Raw genomic sequence first — 6,522 nt, 5'->3', positions numbered from 1 at the left:
CTCAGACCAAAACAGGCAAGAACTTAAACGTTCCCAGTTACTTCCTGTTTACAGTTAACACACCCATGAAATTCATGATAGGATCGGCGTGGAGGTGGGAAGAAAACAGAACAGACATTATACAAAAGCCATGCAACACACAGGTGTGTAAAATCAGGACATGACAGAATTTGGGGTACATTCCTTCATCGCTCGTTGTCTCAGTGTACAAAAGGGTGTTTTATTCCAGAGGATGTAAATCAAATATGACCAAACTGGTGACAATGTTAGAGACATTGAGAGCAGATCAGAGACCTGAAACACAACCATATGCCACTTCCTGCGCTCCCAACTTATAATTGTATTAAGATCCACCAACTTCCATACACCAGGGAGTATGCTATGCTGAAACTGCTTTCACAGCTAAGAAACCAAATGGTTAAGAACAGAACAACAAGCTGGTTGAAGGATCTTAATGGAAGTTCAACTGAGGCAGCTGAGGTGTCTCACTGAGGAATCTGGAACTCAACTGTTCTTTCCAACATGTCACAGCAATTTCCATTGCTCAAAACAATGAAAATTCCATTATTGCTCTGTATAATTGAATTCTACCTTTTTGTGGAAGGTTCTTCAGTTTACCATTTTGCTTCATTTTTCAACTTTATCTATGAAAAATGTCAACACTATATACGCAAAGAAAAAAGTACATATGATCACTTACCCCCAGTTTGGCCTCTGCAGTCCAATGTCCTCAGTTTCTGTGCTTCACTGACCTTCGGGTTCCTTCCTTCTCCAGTACACTGTAAGGCCAGCCTTGAGGCAATAGTGCGTCTCGAAGCTGAGCACGAGAGGCCGCACTTCGTGCCAACTGTGCCCTTCACCCCCTCAGCTGCTCATTTTAACCTCTCTTTGCACTCTCACTACAAAAAAAAATACCTAAGAAGGTAATTTATATTAAAAAAAAAGCCACGACCACGTTCACCTCATTAAATTTCCTCTGGTCGTGGTAGTACAGAAGTCAGCCTTTACATTACAAAAAGGTTTGTCAAGTCTGCATGACAACATTCAGAGCGACACCATGGTTAATACTGAACAGATACACTCAAGTCTGCTGGATAATTCATGATCTGCAGCAAATCAACCTGAACACTCTGGAAAAAGGACTACGTTACATAAAAACGTTTGCCCCAAATGCTGAGATCTAAACAAGAAGCATCTGCCCTAATGCTCTTAAAATATAAACTTCATTTTTATCACATACATCTGCTAAAAAAAGGTATAGTATTTAAAAAAAGAATGTTAGGATATACTCTGGTCTTCACGTAACTTGGTTAATGCTCCACAGAGCTAAGCACTACTTGATATAAAGCTCAAAAGCAGGCACAAATGTTTATCTCCCCGTTTTTCACCATTTACATGCTGAAAGATAGGTCACATGAACAAAAAAATGCCAGGTCGGAAAATAATCTCTTCTACTCTATTTTTTGTAGGCTGGGTGCTGCTTTTAAAGGGACACAAATTATTCCACAAGAGCTTCTTGTTCTACAGTGGAGAGTTCACTTCTGGGTCATAGTCCTCTTCCATCAAAGAGGTGAGACAGGAACTGTAGTCACTATAAAAAACAAACAAAACTCCATCAATACAAGCAGTATAAACATGAAAAAGTATGACTAGAGAGGAGAACAGAAGGAGAAATTGAGCAACTATAGCACAAGTGCCAAAAGCTATTTGATCTCTGATCAAAACAAACCCTGAAATAATCTAATTAAAAAAAGTCCCTGAAAAGGACATTTTTACTCTTAAATGATCATTTCCCAGATTTAGTTTACAAAAGGGCAATGCAAACAAGCTAAATCAGAATAAAAGGAAGAGTGGAGAAACTGCATGCAACTGATGAAAGGGATTCCACACTTCATAGCAATTTTAAAACCTGCTGCTAAAATAACAAGGCTCTAGGCCACAGGTAGGCTTGGCCATTCCACGTGCCTCATCTCCTCTATGCGCCCACGTCATTCCTCGCCTGCTCCAATACAGCCAGACTCCCCTCTCAAGAGACTCATGATAGCAATACATCCAGTATTCCATTAACTCCTCCACAGAAAATACCACTAAAAAAGTTTTTTCTGCTATGGCCTCTTTTTCCTCAAACCATCTTACCTAACCAGAAGCAAATAGGTTTACTGCTCCTGAAACATCTGAAAAGTTTTATTACTGTTTTGACGCCAGCAGCTGTTTCTCAGGATCCCTTTAGGTGTGCCTTGTTATGCCTTTATATTTGACTTATCATGATGAGTTTGTTTTCCTTGTTTGGATATGGTTCCATTCTTTGATCAGTTCTAGGTTTTGTTGCACTTGTTATGCCATTCTTTAAGCAGGTGGATTTTATTTTTTTTCTTTTAAAGATTTTTAAATGGTTATGATACAGGCTCAAAATAAACACATACAAGGAACAGTAAAAGAATTACCACCTTTTAATCATCTGGGTCATTCCTTTTAATAAATCCCCTCATTTTAATTTTTTTATTCCTGGAACTAGACATTATTGTCATGTAGGGGAGCTTGGAAAGAGGGAAACGTATTTGCACATAAGCTGTGAGCCACAATCACATTTCTGGAGGCAGAGTAACAACAAGCAGCCTCACAACCCCTACAGACTACCAGCCAGGATGAGTCAAAACCAGAATGGACGTGGCCATACACAACACTGACCTGGGAACTTTGTGAGCATCCCACCCTGTACCACAAGGTAGTAAGCATCACAGACTGCAAACAGAAGTCCTAACCTATCAAGACCTGGTTTTGTATTAAAGGGTAATTTTTCAGTGCGTATAGGGACATGCTGGAGTATCTGCTGCAGACAGAACAGTCTTCCCACCATGCTGATCTCAGCACCGGTACAGAGCTCCTTTAGATGTGACCTCCTGAGGCTGCTACCAAACATTTGAGTAGCAAGTAGAAGATAAAACAGGGACAAAGTCAATGCAGTTGACTATATTTAAACAAGATTCATCACCTTCTGAATAAATATTCTTTTCAGAACAAACTGTATAGCAATTAAGTCACATCAAACTATTGACAGAAGACATATAATTTACGATGAAGAACCCAGAGAAGGACTCACAGCAATGTGAAAAAGGGCCCAAGTAGAACAAAGCCCACACAGAACTGTTCTTGGGATTTAAGGGTATCTAAAACCACCAGAATTACAGTTTTGAAGTAGGAACTAGGTCTGAGTACACAAGAAAAATAAAACCACCACAGAACTACAATACCCAGGTTCCACTTCACAAAAAAGGTTCCCAGTACCTTTGGAAAAAGGAAAGCACATTAACAGTTTGCAAAACTTATATTGCTGCAAGACACCTTTTTATATTTCAGCACAATCAAACCCAAGGTGAAACTCTTTGCAAAACTCCAACCACCAATTTAGAAGACATTTTGCATAAGATTCAGGTCTCCTAAGTTGCTATTTTGATATCATTGTTAGTATCAGTGATCAGGGCAGTTCATTAAAGAGCAGTATCTAACATGCATGCAGACAGTCTAGTGCCACTTCTAGACGTGACATTTTGGACTGATGTCCAAGTCTTGCAAACCTCATGCTTGCACAGTTAGCATAAATTAGGCACTGCTGATCAGAAAACTTTACCCTTGTTAAAGGAATGACCTCCACACCATCTCAAACCTCCTAACAAGAAGTTTGATACTTCTGTAACCTTTATTCTGAAACAATCTCACTTGTGGGTGTCACAGTTACTGGGGGGCCCTGCACTGAGGTTGCAGTAAATTAAAGAGGCTTAAATTAATCTCCACCTGCTTCTCTTCAGGTAGTGTACAGAAAGCACACTTCAGATAGTAAATTCAAAGTAGTGTCTTGAGCCCTTCCAAAGTTGTGTTCCCTGGCAAGGTACCGAAGGCTCTATGCCCATGCACTATATGCAAACACAGCCTGCAGCTGCCTCCTTATTTCAGTAGGCATATACACTGCTCTTCCGTCACCGCCTTCCTGTGCAGGTAATATCATCAAAAAAAGAACAAGGTATGTGACGTTTGCTAAAGCAAAAAACTTGCTGTTAGATGAAGTGTTGTAACTTACACTACTACTGAAACCCTTCAGTCTCCAGGATTAGCCCACATGCCAGGTTTTACAACCTCCTCTCACACACTCTGAATCCTGTCTAACACCACACCTTCAACCTACCTAAGACCACTTCCATAACTGACCGTACTACTGAAAGCAGCAGTATCACAGAAGTACAATGGGCAAGACCCAAAGTCTCTCAACTACCTTCTCTGACAGCAACACACAATATATTCTTAAGTAAAAAAGGTGTAAGAACAAGAGCAAATAGCATCAGGGGTCTGAGGATACTTTCTCAGACTTCTAAACCAGGGCCTGTATTATAGTTTATTACCAGTCAGTGCTTCTATGTAAATCTGTTGAATTGCTTTCTTTTTAAACACATTAATACATTTTTGCCTCCCAAATGAGAGCGGGCAAAGTTTACTTGTGCTTTGTGTAAAAGTAAATTTGTGGCTATGAAAGTGTCAGCCTCAATTCAACTGGATGGTTTCTTGTGCTACCAAAGTGCCAACCACATTCTGTTCAGTTTTTCATGATACTCATGATTTTATACATGATATACATACCCATCAAGTCATCTCTCTTCCAAACTAAGTCAGGCTATTTGTGAAAGCCCTCCTAGCCTTTACCATGTCTTTTAGATACAAGGTGACCAAAACGGCATAAAGCACTCAAGATCTGGGAGCACAACCAATTTATAGAATGGAAAAATAGCGCATTTTTTAACCTTTCTTCCTAATATCAAACATCAGGGTTTTTTTGCCTACTATATAGAACTGAAATGACCTTTGCCACCTACTCAACAACAAATAGAGTGAAGAGATTCCTCAAAGTACAGGTGGGGTCTGCTTTTCTCTGGTCATGCACATGAGCATGTGAGTGGAACAAACACTTGTGCATTCCCTGAAGGCGAAGTTCCCAATTCTTCCTATACTGCATTTACAGTTCAGTCGAACTGGTCTCTGCTTCACTATGAAAAACAGCAAGGACAAAGATCATCTCCAGTAGCCACTCCCAATTCCAGGAAAAAAGCAAACAGAAGTGCTTGTCAATGCAAATTTAATTAATTACCTCTCTCCTTTTAAATGCCTTTAAGTTGGAATTATTTCTGGAAATACAAATCAGAAAAATAGCAAATAATATCATCACTAAATGAGATGTTCTATAAAGGCATACCTCCTTTCAGAACAAGGAAATCTGCATTAATGAGCTTTGGTGAAGAGAAAAGGTTGTCCGTCAACTACCCCAAAATGTTCTTTAACTGATCAAAATGAAGAAGTCTTTGGCAAGTAATGTAAGTACATAAAACATTAAACTCTATTTAGCACTTGGGTTCCACTTGCTAACAATTCTAATTAATCTCTAAAAAAAAATAATTTCTATTATCAATTTTGACATGTTGCATTAAAAATGTTTTAACTCTTCTGTCATAGCAACCTCTTTTTGTAAGTTTTTGTTGTTACAAAAGTACTTTTTCCCCTTGGTAAGTGCTTAAGTTTCATAGCTAAATACCCTTCACCATGTCATTTAACATGCAAGTAGAAAAAGTGGTATTTGTCTCTGAGTCAAATAAACCAGTGAAAGTTGTCAGATGCTCTTTCATATGATCAGATTTCACTGTGTATTTGTCTAAACAAATACTGAAAGTTTGACATGAAAACGGAAGAAACATACAAGCATATTCAATGTAAAGAGGCACAGACTACAGTAAGGAACATACATAATCCAGGACAAAAATGCCATCTTCTAATACAGCATTAATAAAGTGTTCTTGCTGTGTTACAGTTGGATGTAGTTACACAGTTGTTTTAATCCTTCTGTTAACTTTCTTTTCTACTCTTAACATAGACTTGACCAGAGTTAATCTCTAAACCAGAGAGTTTCTAACACTTTGACTCTCAAGCTGAGCTTTCCATATATACCTGACAGTAGGAACCAAGGAGGTATTCAATATGCCAAGACCTATACCGACCAGAATGTCAGACTAAAGATAGGAGCTAAAGATAGTCAAGGCCCCTGAGCTGTGACATGAAGTTAGTCATTGGGAATGGATCAAGATGTTTCCGAACTCCTAAAGAAAATGCACAGATTAGCCTTATCAGCAGTGCATTTTTCCAATTACTTCCTCTTCCACCTCCTACCTTGGCTTACAAAACTGTAAAAGCCCAATGGGAAGCAAAATCTGTCTGGAGATAAAAGATTGCCTGCCACGCCATGCTGTTCCAGCACACCACCTCTCTGGGAATACCTGGAACCAGGGCTTCTAACCTTTCCTCACTTCATGTACTGCAGTGCACGTTTCTGAAACAGACCAATTTTACTGGGGGCTTTTTCTGCCTCAATGTTCCTTGCAAACCCCGTCAGGTCCCTTCATCTCTGCTGTCTACCTAGAATCCTATTAATTCCATTAATTCCATTTCTCATCTCTTGCAACAGCAAATCACAGAGACTTGGAGCCT

General features: G+C 39.3%; 1 protein-coding gene across 1 annotated transcript in view; it reads right to left on the bottom strand.

Annotated features, from left to right (window-relative positions):
• Positions 1–6,522, bottom strand: part of GPBP1L1 (GC-rich promoter binding protein 1 like 1) — a 24,720-nt gene that overhangs the window by 15,952 nt on the left and 2,246 nt on the right. The window contains exon 2 of the mRNA XM_009638808.2: positions 701–1,591. The gene's annotated coding sequence lies outside the window, so the exon portion shown is untranslated. The remainder of the gene's footprint in view (positions 1–700; positions 1,592–6,522) is intronic.

This window comes from Egretta garzetta, unplaced genomic scaffold (genome assembly GCF_000687185.1).
Source record: "Egretta garzetta isolate BGI_Z169 unplaced genomic scaffold, ASM68718v1 scaffold145, whole genome shotgun sequence".
NCBI classification, from domain to species: Eukaryota; Metazoa; Chordata; class Aves; order Pelecaniformes; family Ardeidae; genus Egretta; species Egretta garzetta.
This window is presented reverse-complemented; position numbering and strand designations above follow the sequence as displayed.